This window comes from Pleurodeles waltl, chromosome 9 (genome assembly GCF_031143425.1).
Source record: "Pleurodeles waltl isolate 20211129_DDA chromosome 9, aPleWal1.hap1.20221129, whole genome shotgun sequence".
NCBI classification, from domain to species: Eukaryota; Metazoa; Chordata; class Amphibia; order Caudata; family Salamandridae; genus Pleurodeles; species Pleurodeles waltl.
Window position 1 is genome coordinate 483,726,335 of NC_090448.1, and position 23,229 is coordinate 483,749,563.

At 44.6% G+C, this 23,229-nt stretch overlaps 1 protein-coding gene across 1 annotated transcript in view; it reads right to left on the bottom strand.

Annotated features, from left to right (window-relative positions):
• The window catches only part of GPR132 (G protein-coupled receptor 132), a 166,891-nt gene extending 152,958 nt beyond the window's left edge, over window positions 1-13,933 (bottom strand). Inside the window, exon 1 of the mRNA XM_069205973.1 lies at window positions 13,774-13,933. The gene's annotated coding sequence lies outside the window, so the exon portion shown is untranslated. The remainder of the gene's footprint in view (window positions 1-13,773) is intronic.
• Between the last annotated feature and the right edge of the window lie 9,296 nt (window positions 13,934-23,229).

Below are 23,229 nucleotides of genomic sequence, written 5' to 3' on the forward strand. Positions count from 1 at the left end.
TAAGAGAGTTTCTGATTGCAGTCGCCATGTTGGGATGCGAGTATGCATGTGGCCCCAGGCCATTATTGCGCATAATGGGTTGTGGTCCGATATAGTGCGTGCCAGATATTCAGTACTACACATTTTTGGGATTACGGTTGCGGACACAAAGATCATATCTATTCTGGTGTATAATTTATGTGCTGGGAAGTAGTAAGAATATTCGCGGTGGGTGGGGTGACCTATCCTCCAGATGTCTCTTAAATCATTGTGAGAGGCCCATTTTGCTAAAGCTTGTGAGGCTCGGTTGGATGAAGCCGCACCAAGAGGGGGGAACGAGCGGTCCATTTGAGTATTTAGGACGCTATTAAAGTCGCCCCCCCAGATGCACTCTAATGCAGGGTCACTGAGACTGCCAGTGGTAAGCGTATTCAGGAAGTCACCTTGACTAGAGTTAGGGGAGTATAGCGCTACCAACTCTAGTGGGGATCCTGTCAAGGACGCCTTCTAGTATCACATATCTACCTTCTGGGTCGCACTGTGTGCGAGTCGTAGTAAATGGGACCCCAGGGGCAATCCAAATCGCCACACCTCGAGCAAAGGAAGAGGAGGTGGTGGCGTGTAATTGTCCTTTCCATTTTAAGCGTGTATTCTCTAATGTGGATTTAGTGAGGTGTGTCTCTTGTAGCAGGGCAATGTGTACTTGTTGTCTTTTAAGAAATGTATGAATCCTTTGTCGCTTTTGCGGCGCTGCCATACCTTTGATGTTCCATGTGAGTATCTTATATTTCAAGATTCCCCGTTGTGTTTGAGAAGCCATAATGCATTTGTAAATATAACTAAAACGGGGAGGTGTTTGTCCCCCGGTCCCATTATGGGAATATTGCAACGATTACCCACTAAGACCAGCCAGGTAGCGTTCCCAGCACTGTTAAATGTGAGTCTATTGGTGTGGTGCATGCAGGTTGGGCATTTGCGGATGTATTTGCGGTGAAGTAGCGTGTGACAAAGCCAGTAACCCCCCCAAAAAAAAAAAAATGCACTTGAAAACAGTATATAACATCAACAAGAATAGTGAAAAAATGAAAAAAATTCCGGCTATTGCCGGCATGGGAGAACAGTCCATATGGCGCATGGGGGGTGCCAAATAGCGTTAGTACAGAGCGATAAGATAAAACCACCCTGCCCAGGTTGTTTATGATGCTGAGTGCGCCGCCCAGGCCCGCGATCGGGCCGCGCGCCGCGTCCGGGGGCCCGCAGTGTCACCAGGTTTCACTCGGAGATCCAGGGGGAGGAAGTCCCGTTATCGTGTGTAAAAAGCAGGGATGAATGAATCTCGGTTAGCTTAACAAATATCGTCTGCTGTGGTGGCGTGAGAGTAGGGCCTCGCGTGGATTCCGGCGAGTCAGAAGCAGGGTCGTGGTCTGGTTCCCCATCTGTTTGATTAGACAGGGCAGTTGGTGATGTATTAACGAATCTAGACGTGGCTTGCAGAAGAAGGGAGCGTTCAGTTTGTGATTGTTCCGGTGAGGGTTTAGCGCCTTGTTTTTTACGTTGCTTCCGCCTTGTCTTAGGTGGATACCAGCTGTTGCCTGGAGTGTCTGTGTCTATCGGGTCAGCAAAGCCCTTGGCTTGTAGCCAGGTCCAGGCATCTTCTGGTGTAGTGAAGAAATGTACACGAGTGTCATCTTGTACTCGGAGTCTGGCTGGAAACATCAACGCATATTTGATGTGGTGTTTGCGAAGGCATTCTTTGACACGATAGAAAGAGCTCCGTTTCTTCTGGACTTCCGCTGTAAAATCTGGATATGCAGTGATCATTGCATTTTCAAAGCGCATCGGGCCGGATTTGCGAAACAATTGTAGAATGAGGTCTCTGTCACGGTAATTAAGGAGTTTCCCTATCAGCGGGCGAGGCTGAGCGCCCGGCGGAGGGGGTCTTCCCGGAACCCTGTGGGCACGTTCGACAGAGAAGAACTTCAGGATATTGTCTTTGAGGATTGTGTCCGTAAGCCATTGTTCTATGAATAGTTCTGCGCTGGGGCCTTCAACCCGCTCTGGAAATCCTACCAGACGTATATTGTTGCGTAGGGACCTGCTCTCTGCGTCCTCCGCTCTGCGTTTTAAGAGGTCCACCTCCGTTGTTAGGTATGATAATTGCGATTGGAGATCCTTCACAGACCGAGGTAGTATTGCAGAGTCTTTCTCTAATTCAGATACCCTGTTGGACAGTGCGAGTTGATCAGTTCGGAGTATGTTAAGGTCTTCTGCTACCGAGCCTATCTTGGCTTCTAGGGTGGACTTAGTGTCTAGGATAGCTTGCAGTATCTTCTCGAACTGCGACGTGTGTGATTGTAATGTGATGTCCATCTTCTGCAAGGCCAGTTGCATGGACACTTGGGTGTCAATGGGAGGGGGGGTGTCAAGATCCATTTTACCCGGAGGTGCACGTGGGGTTTTGGTTTGACCATTTGGCAAATTGGTTTCAGGAGAGTCTAGACAGTATAGAACCGGGTGGAGGCGATGCAGGAGGGGCGTTCATAAAATGCCACCTGTGGTGCAGTGAGGGAGCTGTTCCGGGGGGCTGAGGGTAACAGTTAAAAGCAAAGAGTGATATTCTGCCGTCCACAGGGTAGCGTACCAAGCGTGGGAGACAATTCACACGCCACCGGATCGGGTCTGTAGGCGCATGATTGAGATGCGAGCTGGTAAATATATGGTGGAGAAATGGGTGCACTGCTGTTTTGGATCGAGTTTAGTACATGTCCCAACTTCTGGTAGCAGGTGGGATGAGCACACTGTGTCACTGTAGATGGAAGAAATGGTGTTGTCCCACAGGCTCACATTTGTAGCGGGACAGTAGGATAATTGAAAGTGTCACATTTTGGTAGGATGAGGAGTGCGTCGCAGGTCGGTTCAGCCTGGGTGCCAAGGGCAGGCTGCCCAGTTGAGGGTCAATGAGGAAGAGTGTGTGGATAATGGGCAATTATATTAGCAAGTGTTAGTGCAGGTAGGAGGGCCGCTACACCTCCATCACAGGCATACCACTCCCGCGAGCCCTCACTCGGAGCATCGGTATGGCCTCAAGCGATGGGCCCTGTGGAATTTCGGACATGCCCACTCTCAATGGTGACAGCCCTGCACAGGGGTTGTTGATGTGCGGAATGTAAGCACGTGACCACGTGCGCAACACGCAGTTTACAGCTTAGTTAAAGGTGCGCACCCACCTCGGTCGTAGTCCGCAGTGCTGAGGTTTTTGTAGTATGATCACCAGGCCGGACGTGAGTTCAGTCCACGATGTGGGTCCTCTGACAGCGGGGCGTTGTTATATAAACCACAGTCCCTGTCACGGGCTCGCCGCAAAGCAGGGCGCGCGCCGCAGGCGTAGCGGGCGCTTCGCTCAGTGTACAGTAGCTGCTGTTGGTGTAGGTCCTACCACCAGCCGGAGTATCCAGGGCACATCGGTGCTAAGCTTGTCCAGCGGATGACAGGAGGAGTGCGCTGTAGGGAGGGGCAGCAGGCCCCTATCCGTGGAGTATTGTTTTCATAGTGGGGCAGCCTCGTCCAGAGCGGCTGCCCCGAACCGTGGACAAAAGTGTGGAGCCGCCCTTGGCTCCACCAGCTGGATCGATATTACCACGGCACGACCTCCGGGCCGGCCGCGGGTGCGGTGGCTGAAATGGGCAGTGGCCTGGCAGCTCGCGTCCTCGCGAGTCTCCCGGCCTCGGATGTGGATGCAAATCCGGCTGCCCGGCAGCCCGCACGCAGCGTGAGAAGCGGGTGCGGCGGTCGGAGCACAAACGCGGGCACCAGGGAAGGCAGAGCCGCCGACGGCTCCACCAGAGCAGCAGTTGTTTACGCGACTCAGCCTCCGGGCTGGTCGCTGACGCGGCTGCCGATGCGGGTCCGAAGTTGGCGGCTCGCGTTTCTAAGAGACCTCAGGCCGCGGTCGTGAACACATCTACGGCCTCGCGGCAGCTCGCTCGTAGGACGCAGAGCGGGCATATTGTCCGGATTCCGGACACGGCCCGCAGCGCGGGCCCGGGTCAGCGATTTAAGGCGATGCCCGCGGCCTTCTTTCAAGGTGCAGGCACCGCGAACAGGATGTTTATTTGGGCCAGGGATCGGAGCTGCAATTTATACTGCCGCTCCGGTTGCCATGTTGGCCACGCCCCCCTGTGGCCTCAAATATCTATACATTTTTAAACTGATTGCCAATACGTGTCTAAAGCCACACACCTCCAGACCATATGAAGTAAATCCACCTGCTCAATGGAGCATCGGGGGCAGGAGGAGATCCTTTAATGGTATATTGCATGTAAGGTAGTAGGGGTCATGTATACCTGATCAATACCCGATCAATTTAAACCTCGCATTTGCAGTAGTGCGCTGTACCGCTGCATGCACTATTTCCCATTCTTTTCTGTTAGTTGTTCACCCAGCATATTCTGCCTTTTGTCCTGCACCAGTTAACGTTTGACTGAGCCATCCTCCCTGAGCACCCTAAAAAGAAAGGAGATTAACTGCCTCCCACCGTAGGGAAAAATTTAACCAGAGTTGCAGACTCAGGGGGAGCCTCTGGAAATGAGGGCGAAATGTCACAGATCATCACCGCCATCTTAGCAAATTGTAAGAATTGACCTTGCTCCAACTGGAAAGTGTGTATTGCGTCCTGCAGTGTCATAAACTCTCGCCTCCAGCATTTTGGGAAACCATTGTCCCCATAAGTACCTCAAACCAGATGCTTTTTCCAGTTGTCTTTGTCGTCAAACCAATGCACTGCGCGGTGTAACTGTGCCGCAAGATAATAGAGTTCCAGATCAGGCAGCTCTAGAACCACTCGACACCAAGGCCTCTAAAGGTTGGTCAGTTGCACTCACCTCCTTCCCAACCCAGGAATCGTTCACCCAGCAGTTTATCAAGTTCTAGGAAGTATCTCCTGAGAATGTCAAAGATCACTTCTTGGAAGACACATAGGCAGCTGAGCAGCACCACCATTTTAACTAATCACATCTTACTCATTAAGGATAACTGTAGAATACTCCATATTTTAATAGAGGCCTGAAAACGTCCAGGACTTGGGATATATTCAAAGACAGGAACAAATCTACCTGTCTAGCAATCTGTACACCTAAATAGCAGGCGCTCACACTCTCCCACAAAAGTAATAGTCCCAGGAGCTGACCACGCTAGGTCTCCCCAAAGCCCCGATTGGGAGCAATTTAGATTTGGTGGGGTTTACATGGAGTCCAGAGAACTCCCCAAACTCCTCCAATACTGCCAACAAAATTGGGACAGATCATTCTGGCTGCTGTAAATATATCAGGGCATTAGCAACGTGAAGAGAGACCATGTGTGTGGTCCCTCCTGCTGTCACTTCCCAGCCATGCATGAACAATCGCAACCGGCCTGCCAGTGGTTAAATCGCAAGTACAAAAAATACCAGGGACAAAGAGCACCCCTGTCTGGTCCCCTGGCTAAGGCATACTCGTGGTGACACCATTCTACCCACTCTAACCCTCATCACTGGGTCTCTATGCAGCAGCTGCACCCATTTGATATACAGCTCCCCCACTTCAACATGACGCAAGACCATCCAAAGATATTCCCAGGAGAGGGAATCAAAGACCTGCTCAACTTCTTGCAGGGCCAGGGCACATGGCTCCTCTTGTACCTCGAAAGCATGGATCATCAGTGCAAGCTGACGTAAGTTACACAGAGTATTCCTTCAGGGGAAAAAGCCGTACTGATCCTCGTGCACTAATCCCCACATGTGTCCAAGCCAATTTGTGGTTAGCAGTTTTCTGAGTATTTTTGCATCCATATTTAGCATAGGGAGGGGACGATACAATGAGACTTTCTTAGGGTCCCTTTCAGGTTTAGGCACAATAACTATAAGCGTCTCTCTCATTGAGTCAGGGAGCCCCCCCCCCCTCTGTAGCGCCTCCTGGTATACCGCCAGTAGCCGCTCTGGTAGAAAATTTGACTTTTTTGATAAAATATAGCCAGCAAGCTATTGCCCCCTCAGAGCCTTGGAGGTCCATAAAGCCTGAATCGCTGACACAATTTCTTCTTTAGTAATCGCACGTCTAGGTGTGGTCTGTCTTCCACTGAGGGGCTAGCCATTGGTAAAGCCATCAAAAATCAGCTACACCTGCCACTGTGGCACTGGGGGGCTATACATATACTTTCTGTAAGTGGTCCACAACAATTTCAGTCATGCCCTGTTGTGAGGTAACCTCCTGTCCCACCATCTCCTTCAGCACTACCACCGGGGATTCCTGTGTTTCAATGTGGAGCAGCATGGCCAGCATTCTACTGGCCTATCCGCTTCTGCATATAAGCACTGTCTGCAAGTTGTGTGCATAAATTTATCACGTCCATTCCACATTTCGATTAGTTACCTCTTAACCTCTTTCTACATTCTCAACTTCTGAGGGACCCTTAACAGCTTGTCCTCCAACCGATGCAGTTTCTGCTAGGGCAGGTCTAGAATTCCGATGAGCTGCATCTTTGCCGCATAGGAAACTTTCATACATTTCCTCCTGAGCACCACTGTATTGCATCCCATTCCATTGCTCTAGAACCTGTGCTCTATAAGTTCTCATCAAAGTAATGATCTAACGTTTCTGAAACAGATTGCGCAAACATGGTGTCAGTGAGGGCTTCAGCTCAGATTTGCCAAAGAGGGACACTTGGAACCCTCCCGCTAGTCCTACTGGAGAACAAAAGGGGGGGAGTGATCTGATATATAGCACACTAAATAGGATCTATCCAAAATGTCATGCATTAGAGTTTCAGTCATTAAACAATAATCTAGACTGCTGCAATTCCCGGTAGGGTGTAGCAGGGATACAAGCACCAAAGCGAATTACGTTCCCTCCATACATCTTTGAGGTTAATCCCACACATAACTTCTTGCAATGCTCCACTCATATCAGGTTTTGTGTCAGCCCTCGGGCGGTTACGAATAAACACTCCATCGAGCAAACAATTAGGATCCCCTGGCACAATCACTTTTGCGCCCAGATGGTCAGTGGCCACACTCATCAGTTTACCATAGAAGTCAATATTATCAGTATTCAGGGCATTAACAAGTATAATGCTCTGTGCCCTAAAATCCAAGTAACAGACACAACGATTAAATGGCCGTTTGGGTCTAATACCACTCCTGTGGCCACAAATGGGGTACCCAGAGCCACACACCAACACTCCCCAGGCATAACTTAACTAAGTGGTCACAAAGACCTTGTCCCTCCAACGCTTGTGCGGGTGCCCCAAGCAGTGTCCCCACCGGCTGCCCAAGGTCTCTCACATTCCAAGTCACAACTTTCCAAATCCGATCCATTGGTCAATTCATACACAGAAAAAGGAAAACAGCATGCATCGCTCCCGGATTCCAACACCCAGCACACAGCCATGGAATGCATGGCCCACTCTCAAATTGGGTTAAGGTAAAGCCCCCTTCCCTATCCTCTAAATCCCTCTGAATCAAAGACCCACAAACTCAACCACCCTTGCCCATGCAGTGCAATCAAACAAATTAAGTCTAGCCTAACCAGTCTACAACTCAGAGCCCACCACCCCCAACCTTGGAGGCCAAAGCCTCGACCTCTAAATTGCAGTTCGCTGACAGTCCAGCATCACCCTGGTGCGGGTAGGCGAAGTGCACTTGAGCTGCTCCCAAGCGACCCTGACCCTCCATTCCTCCTACTTAAAACTCTGTGTATCTGCCAGTTGTCATTGCAAATGGCAACATAATCACAACATTTCCTCCCTCCCCCCACTCCAACAGGATACATCATCTGTATGATTCATATGTTTGTAGCCATAATCCAGTCTCCCACTCCCTCATTACACAAACATAGGTCCCTCCGAGTACCACTCTACATTGTGTAATACAAACTAGGACCGCATTATCATGACTCCAAAAAAATCTCAACCAGAACGGGCATGGCAGCCAACCAGTGACTGAAACACGAATAGTGCCATTCAAAATATAGAACCAGCAGACCTCTTGGCAGCCTCCACAAACTCAGTTATGGGCAGTACCACCCACATGGAGAGGAGAGGTGTCCCTAGGTTCCTGCATCAGTACTGTCACTGAGGCTGTCCCTCTCTTTCTGGTACTGCTGGAAGGATTCTCCCGTATCTGGCACACAATTGGAGTCTCCAAGTGTGCCATTGGGGGGGACCACTATCCGTCTGGTGCAGTAGGACCCAGACTGAGCTGCCAATCCCTCTGAATTTCATCACGACCCTGTGCTCCTAGACAGAGCTTTGGGTGTAGTGTTCCTCCGGTCAGTAGCAGCTCTCTGCTTCTTCTCCCCCAGTGTGCCCATCCACTCATTTACCAACTCTGGAGACTCAAAAAAGTGCACCTTCTCATCCTGTTGCATCCTCAGCCAGCAGGAAACAGCAGTCCTTATTTGAGGCCAATATCTCGCATCCACTTTTTGGTGGAGACAAAACATATTCCTGAAGTCGGCGCGGAACAGGCCAACCTCAAAGGCCACTGTGTTGATTATAACAACCATGGCCTCCCTAGAGCTTGTAATTGCAAATTTAAGATCAATCATCGTTGGAGGACCCTGAGCAAAGGGCGGGACATCCCCAACCATGTGTTCCACTGTCCCCCCAGGTGGCACTGGGCGTGTGAAGTTGTCCATTTTGTTAGATTGCACAACCTTTCTTGGCTTATCCATCACCATATTCTACCCCGGATAGGCACTAGGCCCCCGTTGTCAACTGTCAGGGAAGTGGGTTTTCAGTGTGAATAACAGCACAAATGTTAGTCCATGGATCATTAAGGCCCACCAGCGACTCCTGCTTCTGTTTTTCAGGGAGGGGCAACTAAATCGTGTGTGTCACAACCTGCATCCATGGGGGTGAAAGTATGCAGACCAGTAGGATTATGCAGGATTTTGCTGCAGCTGGTGGAAGCTCACAACACAAAAAATCACATCTAGGTGGCCATCTTGTCCTCCTGCTGTAGGCTCAAGGTTGTCACCAGTGGTCAAACTGCAAACAAAAATCGGCCCTGGCAATACGGTTCAAGGTAGGCCCAAAGCACAGAAGGCCCCAAATAGAATGCGGCATAGAACTTTCATGACAAATTCATATGATTCCATCCTGCTCTGAATTCAGCTCCCGTCCTTTCAGCCCACGGAAGAATGCCAGAGTAGCAAAATGGCCAGTCTGACCCTGGTTGTTACAGGGCATGAGCATCAAAGAACAGAATGGTTTTTAAACCTTGATAGGTCGTTATTTAAAAATGAAGAAGCCATAATAACCACACTAAACATGAACAGAAAATGAAGAAGCACCTGATTGGAGCAAGGATTAGTTCAAGTAAAAGTGGACAGAGGGAAGAGAAAGGGATAGTTTAGGGCTCACTAAGAGTAAGGGTACATTAATGAGTAGGAGTTACAGCCGGGTTTGGGTTAGGGTAGGTTTAGGATAAGGATGAGAGTTGATGTTATTTTCTATTGTGACTTTCTTAATTATGGTGTCTTCATTTTGGTTAACCAGACAAATAAAAATGTGTGAAATTGTTTTTCTTTTATTTTATATAGGTATGTATTTAAACAAAGATTTCTCGACAGTACTAATTAAAACATGGTTATGTGTAAAGGTAGAAGTAGGAAATTTCAGATGGTGGTGCCTTGAGAAAATGCCAGACGTACTTACTTCAAACTAAATACTAATAATAATATTAATAATAATGATGATAATAATACATTCCAAACTCAAGGACATCGATCGAAAAGAAATCTCAAATTTAGTCTACGATACATCGAACATTGCAAGCTGAACAGGGTGATTCATTCTTTACTTTTTTGTTCTTATAACTGCCTCTACTGTATCTTCCATGATGCCAGAAAATCCTTAACATAAATTTAGTTTTGTCACACAGATTCGGTAAATATTAACATCCGGACTGCAGTTTGTCGGATAACTCACCATTGCGGTCTAACTGCAAAATAACGAAGTCAAAGATCATACTTGGATTCTAGGGGCTTATATTTGTCCAGCTGTCTTTCTATCAACGGACTTGACTGTCTTTCTGTCTGTTGTGAGCTAAATCTACTTTGCTGCGTAATTAAACAACAAAAGAATTCCGACTGAAAAGAAATTCAGTAATTTCTTAAAGAGGGTTATGTCAAATAGTGTCTGAGTATCGGGGCTTTAAGAGGGGAGGGGGTATGCCCGGTCTAACACGAGGGCCCATATTTATACTTTTTTAGCGCCGCATTTGTGCCGCTTTTTGACACAAAAGTGGCGCAAATTTACAAAATACAATTGTATTTTGTAAGTTTGCTCCGCTTTTGCATCAAAAAATGACGCAAATGCAGCACTAAAAAAGTATAAATATGGGCCTAAGTCAGTAATTAACAAGCATTTGCAATGCAATGGGTCTCCTGTTTGCTCGAGTTAGAGCTATTAGATTTATAAACTCCTAATCGGACTTTTCTTGCCACATAACTTGAAAATCAAAGGTAAAACAGTTTCACATAAGCAAGCCGATTCACAGCGCCATGGCCTCCATGAGCATCATCGATATGGAGAGATGAAAAGGAATAAGCATTTGCAATGCAACGGAATTGATGTCTCAACAATGGCTAAAAAAATGTTTAGGTAATCCTTGTCAGCAATGTAGTCCTCGTTTTCATTTCAGATGTTTTATCTCATCTTGACTCCTTACGAGAATGTGCTTTCTACAATATTGTGTACGTATTTTTTTTCATTTAATATATGGCTCGTTTATAGTGCTGGCTCTGAACCGATATGCCTTTATGTGTTGGGTATGTACAAGTTGTAGATGGGTTACTATAATGGGACTTGATTGAGAGTTCTGGCACTTATGCTGAAGGCAGGGCAGTGCCCATGTCTGACAGTGCCTACCAGTTGTTCCTATAGGTATTCAGACTCCATCGACATTCAATCCTTGGCTTCTCTGCAGAGTGAACAGAGCAATGGTCATATAAGTTCTAATTTTTAATTACGATTCGATGGGAAAGATTAACAAGGTGCACAGCTGTCTATGTATTCACAGTGTAAAAGGAAAAAAAATGTAGGGGCATAATTACAAGCCCCTAGCGCCACCTTGTGCCACCCTAGCGTCATTTCTTTTACGCTAAGGAGGCCTTCCTCCTGCTTTGTAATTACAAAGTGGCGCAATGCTTGCATTGTGCCACTTTGTAAACTCCTTTGCCACATTATGCCTGCGCCTGGCATAATGTATGCAAGGGGAGGGGGCATTACGACGAAGGGAGGCCCGAAAAAATGGTGCAGTGAAATTTACAACATTTCACTGCGCAAATTTTTTCTGTCAGTTTTAAAGCCTGTTGAGAGCAGGCGTTAAAACGATGCACCAATTTTAATTAATGGGCCTCCAAGTGCTTTACTGCACTAGTGTCAAAATGTTTGATGCTAGTACAGCAAAGTACCACTATAGCGCCAACAAATTTTACACTATTGTCCTAACAACCGGCATGGTGCGTGGTGTTGTAAATATGGCGCAACCATGGTGTTGTTAGGTAGGGCAGGGGCGAGGCAAGAAAAGTGGCACATTGGGACCTATGTGCCACTTCTTGTAAATATTCCCCTTAGTCTTACAGGTGGGTGGGTTTGTTGTATGTGAAGAGGGTGACACAAAGAAGTACATGCTGATGGACAGAGATACAGACAGAGGATTTCGGGATATGGCGAGAAAAATTGTTTAAGTGCCTATCAGAGAGAAAGACTGCAGAGTATAGTAGTGTGACGTGAGAATGGTAGTGTGTTTCATATGGCTGTCCTGATATATATAATATATGACATTGACATAGAAACAGGGCTAAATGTTGGCACTGATCAGTGCAGTGTCAACATTTAGTCCCATTTCTATGTCACAGGCTGTCCCGTTTTTTTTGTTCAGAGCATCTGTCACCCTAGAGAATGGGAGTGACTGAGACACTCTGAATACCATTATCCCTTCTACACACCTTTGTAATCTTTATTTCATAGTTTAATAATTTCAGAATTTAGACATTTTTAGTCCAAATTATACACAACACAGTAATTGCTGTCACCTATTTATCTGCTACTGCTAACATGCATTGGTAAAGCCAACAGGCCTAACTTCTTTTAGGGGTATGTCCCTTGTATGTCTGGATGCAATAACAGAAGCCTCAGAGAAATTCTCACATACATTGAGTGCAGAGTTTAAGATGGGAAACCCTGGCCTCTTTTGTGTATTGACGTCAGATTATGTAGGCGGTGCATGCCAGTCAAAGCTAGAACTGTGAGAAAAGCCCTACCAGTACACCCTCCACCGCTAACGGTCAAGGGCGTGCAGAAACCGTCACAACCACCGCAAGGAGAAAATTAATGCTCGAGGGAAGTAATTATGATACTAAAGAGATGAATAAAAATCTGAACCAAGTCATCCGCATGTACCAGACTGACATTGCATCCGGTTCCCCAGGGTTGACCCATGGACCAACAGATATTCGTTCACTGACTCAATCTCGCTCACAGACACTTTCATTCACTTGGCTAGGTAGTCCAGTGACCCCCCCCATTTACTCAACTCATATACATACTCAACTCACGAACCTTCGGCAAACTCGCTCACTCAGATGACCCACATATATGCTGAAAAAAAACCCTTCCTGAGGCTCATTCACTTGATTAATTCACTCCCTCGTGCTTCTCAGCCACACACTCAACTCCATCCGCGACACGTCGATTTTGTGAAATATTCACTCACTCTCTCGCTCTTTCATTCCTTCTCAGTACATGAATGTCAACATGGCTTCTTCAGAGTCGCTATTCAAGGCATCAAGGATTCGTACGTAGCTCCGCTTCAGCGCTTCTTCTGTACAGGAAACCGCAAAATGGATTTCCAGAGCACCATAGGACAATATTAAAGAACAGACTATGAAGACCCAATCTCTTGTGGCTTGGAGCCGCACAGGGACTGCCCCCGTAACCGTCCTGAATTTTACCAGCAAGTCACATGTGTAGGGACTGTTTTCTGGTTGAGATGCCTCCCCCGACCCATCTAGAACCCACAGTGGACTGTCCTTGTATATACAGTCCTACACATACACGTTCTGAGCAAGTCACACGTGTAAGGGGCAGCTTTTCTAGCTGAGGCGCTGTCCGTCCAAAACGTACAGTCAAGCATCGTGTGTAGCGATAAAGTTACAAGTTATATGCAGAAATGTAGCGCTCATATTACAATATTTAACATGATAGTAATTAACTACCCCAGACCGACAAATTACGAGCATGCTGTTAAGATAATACACCATTCACATTGTTGATTCCTCACGAAGAATCTTTTAACATATGATATTATTTTATATTTGCACTCCCCCTCCTAATCGTGTATGTAAACGATTGTACACATATGTAATAAACTTCCCTTTACACCTTTTCCTACCTCGGTCTAACTCAATGGCGCATTTGTTACTACATTACTTACATGGCAGACGACTGCTTCTCACAGGGTATTCAAGTGATGCAAATGATGGGTTAGGCAATCTATTTTCCCATACCAATTATAGACTCTGAAAAGGCATATTTAATATGTCACAGAACAACACAACGATAAGTCAAGGTAAGCGAATTCTACAGTCGCCTAATTTATTTGACAAAATATTTCAGCTGAGGCATTCTGAATCGAGGAAGGACGTAGCCGTATTCCTCCCCAAAGCGTGTGGATGCCCACAATAGAAATTAAACCTAAATAAATTACCGCTGTGTAAAAACTGCATACTAAATTAGAACGTGAGTAAAACGTACCTTGATAGCTTAAAGGCTCAATTCTGTTTTGCGAACACGTCGGTTTTCATTCAGTGCTCTTCACAGTGGCGTCCGGTTTGCTCTTGAGCGTGCAGCGCAAGAAACAGCTACAGGAAGTTGTAGCAGTAATCAAGCAACCCAGCCTAGCAGGGGCGTGGCTATCAGAAGTGCAGCAGGTGCAGTTGCCCGGGAGCTAAATATGTGAGCGGTCTCTGTACCCCAAATAAGGCCCTGTTTTACTACAGAACTCTTGACATGGCAGCCTCCTTCACTCTTCGCAGTAAGGCCTGTGGCACGCTTGCTACGCCTCTTCACCCCAGGGCAAATTTACGGTGTCACATCCTTTAAAGACCAACCAGCCATTAACATGAACGATTTTGTTTCCGCTGCTATCTTACGTCAGAGAGATGGCTAGAAAATATATAATCTGGTGAATACATGTTTTATATACAATTATTTCCAGTGCAAACGTCTTCAGATCTGTATATTTGTCTCACTAGGCTTTTCTATTTTTATATGGATGTTAAATTAAATCTGAGGAGGAGAAATATCAGCACTGGTATTTTGCAAAATGCAAACTCGTGTGTTCCTATGAAAATACATTTATTCTTGCTATTAGTGAAGGACAGTGCTGATTTGAGGTGAATATCATGTAATCACTTTTCCTGCTTTGTTTATACTGCACATTCATTTTTACATTTTACTAAGAACTAGGAGAATCTGCAACTTTATTTCAGGACAGGAGGCACTTTTATGCAAGTTAACAGATGTTCAACAACATCCATTGCAGCATGCTGGATGGCTTTACAAAAACGTTTCAGATGTGGAAACCCTCAACAAATCTGCTGCTCATAGAATATCTTCCAGCTTGGCACCAGCCCAGAAGGCCTTTTAAGCCATTGCACCCAACACTGTGCACTAAACTGTCCTCTTTCTACACCTTTCAAAGCCATTATCCCATTTACCCATCTACTCAGAGTGGCAGAGTGTTTCTGCAATGCTATGACAACAGGGCTGCTGACCCCAGTCTCTCAGTTACCAGTATATAATGTTAAAGTTACCTTACCACACACAGTTAAGGGTGTAAGAGAAAAAAGGATGCTCAATAGTATTAGAATAATTCTTGATTCGCCTTGTAATTGTAAAGTGTCACCCAATTAGAGAAAAATGCACAGCAGATGCATCCAAAGCCGTAACCATCAGACACCTTTCTGAAAGAAACCAAACATAACAATGTTACCAGTTTAGATGGCAGATGTTTGAATAATAATTTGTTATTGCCTTCCTAGAATTGAAAGTGTTATAAAACCAAATTAACCTCCCACAGTGTAGAATATCAATGCTTAGGAGCATCCTCATGCCAAATCTCCTTTACAAATCTATGCACCATAAAATTCTTGGCTGCTGTTTTAATCCCCGCTTTCCAGAGCTTTGGTGAAATTGCTGACCTGTAGCTATTAATTGTCTTGTAAGATTTCTGATCCACTGCCAAGAATGAAAAGATGTTCAAAACTCTTATGACGTGACTAAATAGGGTCAATGTCCCTTTCCACACACCAGCTACACCAGGTTTCCCATGCTGACTTGTAAGCTCTAGTTGTACCTTTTGCCCAAGATGCTCTGATATATTTGGAAGCTGACTCCGAAAAGTCTGGCAATTCTGAATAATGCCCTGAGACATTCGAAGCCACCAGCAATAGCGTGTTCTCCAGAACTGAACTGTGGTTAGGATATAAATTGAGAGTGCTGAGAGACCCACTTAAGTAATAAACAGAATCCTTGGTCAGGGTGAACCACAAAAATCACTAAATTATCCCCTGCTTAACCTTCTGATAGCATGGCACAAAAGGAGTTAGACTTAACTTAGAGGCAATGTGTGAAGGAAATTTGCAGCATTCAAACAGAAATAAAGTGAAACACAACACAAGTAAAATCCCAAAGCAATTTCGGAAAAGAGAGAGCACATTTTAATTAGCCTCTTCTGCAGTGGCACTTGTCATTTCTACGCCTCCCAGAACCTAGTTGGTCCCCTATGCCAACACCCTCCTGATCCATTAGGCTGACCCAGGAGATCCATTCTTCTTATCTGTGGACACCATCTTTGAGGCCCCTGACTTCAGTTTCCTCACAGGTGCATCCCATTGGGCAGACAGTACTACCATGGCTAACAGGGTGACGTGGCTCACTCCAGTCGTTGGATCAGACTTCTGTCTCCAACCTAGGGAAAACTCTGCTCAAAGAGACCAACACCAACAGAGGCCACTCACAACTGTCATTGTCAAGAACCAGGGCCCGGGCTATCCACTGCCAGATAGAAGCTCAAAGCTGGGGTTTTGGGCAGGTCTCATTCCCAGCCTTGCAACTGGCAAGGAGTCACTCACTCACTGCTGAGGTTTCCCTGACTTCTTGGGTTTGTCAGAATGAGGGGAAAAAAGCCCTGAGTTATTGGCACCCTACTCCCACTCTCTCTCCCACTATCTCAGGGGTTTTATCCTGAGACTGCTCTCCCAGACTAGGTTCTGTAACCTGTGATGGAACAGGTGTCTGTCAAACCAGAACTTCAAGGTGGGTACCACCACCAAAAAAGGCTGAAACACTCTTTGTCATGCAGGGGTCCGCCTGGTACAGGTCTCCTGTCTTCTGTTTCTGGAACAGCACCGGCAGCACCTCTTGGTCAGAAGTGGCTTCACCAGGACCAGCCTTGGGGTGCTCTTCTCTCAGAATGGAGAACCCCTGCTCCACTGGTCCTGCTACTGTAGATTGTCTCCACCTCCTACCCCTTGCTTTATATATGGACCACTATACTCTCAGTTTGGGGCCACAAAAACCTGAGCTCTTGGGACAGCCTTGGCGGCCACCCCTTCCATTTCTTTTATCACTGAAGGTAGTTTATTTCCCCGGCTGCCATCAACTTAAGTGCATATTCCCTCATTTTTAAATAACATGCACCCTGCCTTATGACCCTTTAGATTCCAGGGTAAAATTGTACTACAGGGTGCAGTGACAGACCTAAGGCACGTTTTACAAAGCTACTTAAGTGGGTGGCACAGTGAGCACTGCAGTCCACTAGTAGCATTTAATTTACAAGGGTTGGGTACGTGTAGTACCACTTACCACAGACTTATACAGCATTTAAATGGACAAGTCAGGTGTATACCCGTATTACCATTTTACCATGTTTTGAAGGAGGAACACAATCACTTTAACACATGTTAGCAAGGGTGCAGTGTTCAGAGTCTTAAAAGCCAACAAAAACTGGTTCAGCAATTCCTCCACATGTAGCCTCCAACTGTCATGTTTGCTCAGCTGAGTTGTCAGACATTAGGTAAACATATCTATATTAAAGGTCTCACACAATTCCGCTATGGCCATGAAGACCTGAGGGTGCAACTATCAGTTGCTGCTGTCATAGAGACTCATAGACAATCTTTCTGCTACCATGTTGAATGGATACAGATGATATCCCGCCATAAAGTAAATCCTCATCCTGAGACAGAACTCCCACACTGACTTGGCCAGCTATGCCAAGACCCTTGACCTTGTCCCTCCTAGCTTGTTTATGTACCTGACATTAGACAGATTTCCATTCACAGAAGTGCAGCACATCTGGCACTGTCCTTTACTATGGTTTAAAATGCAAAGGAGCCTGAAAGCAGTTCTAAACAATTTATGTGCTTTAGTAATTCCTTCCTGGTCCATCTTAAGTCAGCCAAGTACATGCCTTATCTTGTGCCCCATCTCATAGACTTGAATACAACTCCAATACAAGATCTGGGCATGTAGCAAAATTGCTCTTCCATTCTATGCATCTAAATGGTCTAACCACAATCCTTTCTCCCTTCCTAGCTTCCTGATCCTCCATATTGCAGACCCCTTCAGAGATGTTTTATCTTTAATATCTGAAGCATCCATTAACGAAGAGGACCTAAACAAATTGCATAACCTGACGATGAGAGAAGAACTATTATTCTTGCAAACTGCCACAAAGAAATCTGTTGCTGAGTTAGCGTCATTCTCAAATCCCTCTTTATTGACATCTATTTCACAGCTGAAAGAGACAAAACCTGTTTTTCTGCATCCAACAGGAACCCCGAAACTCCACATGTTTTAAAGGAAGAGGATTTGACTTCTCCTTGTTGACTAAAAAGCCCAAATCATGAGTCAGATCCATAGCTATCTGCACCAATTTTAATAAAATAAATTTTCTTGATCCAGATAAATGATCACCCTCAGCCCTATGACTTGAGATGTGCTGCTATTGTTTTTAGAAGTTTGGTCATACATCAAAGCGCAGAAGACAAAAGAAGGGGGGATGAAGTTGAAGTCCTGCCACTGCCACAGGAACTGCAGGAACATCTTGTGGTGCTGGAATGTTGGTACTGTCAAGTAAGTGTCTTTGTCTTTTAAATCCAGGCTCACCATCCAATCCTCTGAAAACAAAATATACTCAGGCTGACTACTGTCTCCATCTTAAAGAACATACTGTTTCATGTCTCTCAAATTTATTATGGCTGTGAGTGTTTTGTTCATTACTATACCGTTGTTGATAGAGCCTTCTGGTGCAAAACACAAGACTATATTGTCCTTTTCACAACTCCTGAACCTCTTCTGCAATCAAACCCTCACCCTTCTGAGAAAACCGAATAGGCATTGGAGCTGCTGCCTGCACTGGGATAGTACAAAACTCGATTTAAAACCCCTGAACTGTTGATTCTCCTATAGAATGTTAGCAATCATATCCCAGCAATATGCACATTGAAATAATCTGCATCCCACTTTTACTTGGGGAGAGGAAGGCACGCTTACCTTGAATTCCCTCTCCTCTTGCTTGTCCCCCTGACAATGAAGAAGCATCTTCCCCTTCCTTTTAACGGGAAGTTTGTGAGCCTAGACTACATGAAATGTTGCCTGAAGGGGAAGGATCTGAAGAAGGCTGTCTGGCCTGTGGAACAACCCCAATCTGCAGGTCTCGAGAGAGACCCACCTACAAATTCACGTAAAAGAATGGGCTTTGTCTAAAGAATTGAAAGTCTGAACATACAGTCCAATTTCTTTTATGAGTTCCTCCCCTAAGAGAAAACCTTGGTTGTTACTTGCCAACTCAGAACTCAGGTTCCCCCATTTTGTTTCCTCATATTGGCGGTATGTATACTCTATTGCTGTTGCTGCCTGAATTCCAGGAGAAATGTGTGGTAAGTAATGATGACAAAATGTTATAAAATAGGTATATGTTTATTGGAGCATCTACACACAGGCAAATGCCAGATACAACTGAAATAGAATCCATAAGTGAACTTGGAATGCAGAATATGAATATACAACAAAGGGCCAACAGACACATAGGTAAGTACCTAGCAGGTTAGGGGACATTGAAACACACAGTAAGTCAAGGCGATCTTAGTGAAAACAATATTAATATGAACTCACCACATACCTCCCTTACTTATATAAAATACAAGAGAAGTTATATATATATATATATATATATATATATATATATATATATATATATATATATATGTGTGTACATATATATATATATAATTTTAACAAAACACAAAATGCAGCATGTAATGTACTGTCAATACATAATGAAATCTTCACATTTTTGGGGTATTCTGGTGTTTCTCTTTCTGTATTCAACATTCCCGTATGAACCAGTAACCTCAGAAGTGACACCTCTATTGTTGTCAGTATTCTCATCTCTGACATTGGATTTGTATGTGTCATTGCAAAGCCAGGTTCCTGACTCAGATATAAATTATCCTTAACTGCCTTATTAAGTCTGGCTAATGTGTCCCAGATATTCCACTTCATTAATAAAATCGTTCTGAAATGCAACCACTCTGTCGGTACCCATGAACAAACAAAACATGATTCTGGAATACCAATGGAGCAGATGCTAGTCCAAAAGGCATCCTGATGCATCAAAATGTCCCATCTGGTGTTATGAGAGTGGTGATGTGTCTAGAATCACCTGTCAATTCAACCCGATGATAGGTAGATTTTAGGTCAACTGTGGTAAAATACTTGCACCATCCAATTTTGCAAATAATTAATGTACCCTAGGTAATGGATGGCAATCCACAACAATGTGATTGTTGACTGGCCTAAAGTCCACACACATCCTGAGTTCTTCCATTTTTTTCTTACAAAGAATACCACTGCAACCCATTCTGACGCATCCACTGGTTCAATTACACCTTCTTCAGGCAAACTTTTAAGCACCTTGGATAACTCACACCTAACTGATAGAGGAATGTGTCTTAGTTTATGCTTGATGTGTACTGCATCCTTCTTCAGTTGAATAGGAGGAGAAAAACCCTTCAGCTTTTCAAACTCTTTTTAAAATAGACTTTTATGTTTGTTTAATAGCATTTGCAATTTTTCTATTCACACAACACTTCTTGAACCATTTGTGCCTCATCCGTCATACACATTTTCACTTTGGCATTGGATTAAAAGTGATATCAAACTTCCTTTGATGTTTCTAAACCCAACACTTGCAAATTGCCAACCATTATATAAACTTTTCCAATTATGGCTTTATGCTTGAAACATATTTCAGAGACAAAATACTCCAACATATTAATCTCTTTCCCCCAAAGTCATGAACTCTAAAACCGTTAGGTTCCAAGCTTTTATTTTGCCAATTCTTGTGCAAAAAAGAGTCAGATATAATGGTATATGGGGACCCTGAGTCAGACATAACCTCTAGTTTTTTCTCATCAATGCAAATTTCACACATAGATGGCACATAGGGTTCCACATTCACTTTATCATTTATCTTTCTTCATTGTAAACAACCTGAACATTCAAAGCTCCCTCATTAATCTGATCTTCCCATCATTCGAGACTTTCTCATCCCTCTCACTTATACAATAATCCTTTACACAAAGCACCCCACTTTCCATTGATTCATCCTCATCCAAAGTATTCTCCTCACCATGGAGGCTCTCTTGACCAATCTCCCCACATTCAAAGCCTTCTTTGCCCTTAGCAGGACATGTTTTAATCTGAGCTGAGCATCTTCTTGACCCACAATGTTTGCATTGAAACTTATTATTCATTACATTAGATGTGTTTGTCTTGCTAGATTTTCCTTTGGCACCAACCATCTTGTTAGAACGTTTCATTACTACAGCAGCAGCACCCATAAAAACACTATCAGTGTAAATAGTTTTAACAGAATTCATGGACTTTTCAAAACTCTTAGCAATATCTATTGCCTCCTGCAACATTGGATCACTTTGACGTAAAAGGTGCTCTTGAATCTTTTTGTTGGAGCACCCTATAATCAATAAATAAACATAAGCATAAACATAATCATAAACAATAAGTGAAAGCAATATTAGTGAAAGCAATGTTAATATGAATTTACCACAAAAGGTCCATATCAAGGCTCTGAGAGCCTGGGAGGAAGACTAACAGCTCCAGGTCACCTCAGAGAAGAATGTTGAAAAGGTTGAAGAAACACAAGGAGTATTAGAGGCAAAGGATGCTCTGCCTCAAAGGAGTTACCCATTTCCACTTTGGAGGGAGGGAAGAAAAGGTGCCGACCACCTGAAACCCTCTCAAATGGCAGCCCACAAATAGAATTTCAGGAAAAGCAGGCTGAGAGGGGCTTTTAAGCCAATCTGTCCGTCCTTGCCCTTGAGGAGAAGAGGATTGCACTGGAGGATTAGGAACTTGCCTTAGAAGAAAAGAAGGCCATACTGGGCATAACAACCTTTGTGGTAGGGTATGACATTGATAAATGGCTTTCTTCCTATGAAAAAGCAGGGTGGACCAGACACAATGAGAAGCATGATTTTGACAGTGGGTTCCTAAACTTGAGAAGGTCACAGTTCTAACCCTAGAGGAAGGGGTAGCAGACTCATACACCTACATTAATGCACCAGTGCAAACGTTTAGTCTTACTCTTGAAAAGTTTAGTGAGAAGTTCTGGAAAACACAAAATCACATTAAACTTGGACAAATTTTGTGGCCATCTCAATAAAAGCACTGGAGAGCTAGGAGAAGAACAATTCAGTTGGCACTCACGATGGGCTATACAATGTGTTTATGTCAGAGTCCATCTTGAGTGCTGGTTCTTCTGTGTTACACCAGCATTTAGTGGACTCCAAGCTGACTGACCACAGAGAGCTTGAAAGGGCAGTTGATGTGTGGGTAAGCACTAAGATGCCCAAAAGATCCCAGGCTAGCCTAGTGAACTCAGGAAGGAGAGAAGTACAAGCCCACATAAGGGAAAGGAAGGAGGCAACAAACCTCAAAAATAATATTTCTTAGGGCCTCAAACTTTGAATCAAGCAAGAGAGTTCCATCCCACTCCTCACAAGCAGAAAAGTGGGAATCCAGTGGGGGACAAAACCCTTAGATAAGGGTAAGTGATTTTGACTAGCAGCAGCCAGGGCACAGAAGAGGGCTGCTACAAGGCTCAGGGAAAAAGCTTAACACTGGTAGGAACTTCAAAGGAGTGAATAGTATAGTTTTGGGGAGGATTACCCAGAGGAAGTCTTCATAGTCTTTAGGTGGGAAGTGGATCCAGAAGGTAAGCTAGTGATCCCTGAGAGGAGTAGGAATCACTTCCACAGGATCACAGTGAATGAGGTCTGGTTTTCACAGAACAGTGTCTTCAAGGAGAGGTTTATAGGCTAAGGATTACCCATGGGTGGAATCTGTCCAACTTGTGGCATTAGTATCCCTAGAAGGGGAAGGGGTACTTGTCCAGATGAGGATAGTTGTCAGTCTTGATCTGACATTAGACTGCATTTTTCAGTGAGCTCCTACTGTTGCAAAAATAGCTAGGTGGGATGGCTGCCCAGTGTTTCCCAAAACCCCTGATTTGGTGAAATGGTGAAATTTAGTGGAGCTATGAGTCACATTGTTATAAGAAAATTCCACATTTGGTAAATATGAAGCCCAATTAGCTTGACTAACATTAGAAAAGCATCACATATGCTGTTCCAAATGTTACTAGTTTGTTCTATTTTCCTGAGAATAATAGCCAAAGGTAAGAGCTTCTTCCACCCCTAATGGCTTACACAGTCTTCCAAAACTGTGGAAGATAATGAGTTTCACTGTCAAAATAATAGTATGAAATGCTCCATGAAGACAAAAAATGTCTGTCAACAAACGTTAATACATTTATTCTGCTGTGGATAGCTTAGACAAATGAGATAAATGTGCCCTCTTAGAAAAAAGGTTTACTCTGATCATTATTATTCAGTAGTGTCTGAACGGCATAGGATATGTTAACTAATCAGTACCAATCATGTCATTGGTCCGGATACTGGTGACAGCTCTAACTACCTGTAAGGCTTAGAATTTAATGATTTGTGTTGCGTACAAATGGGTCAAGCAAGAATATATTTTTGACCAAATAAATGAACAGAAGACCTCCAAAACCAGAGTAAAACTAGATCCTGCATAATCTACATTCCATCACTTTTCTAT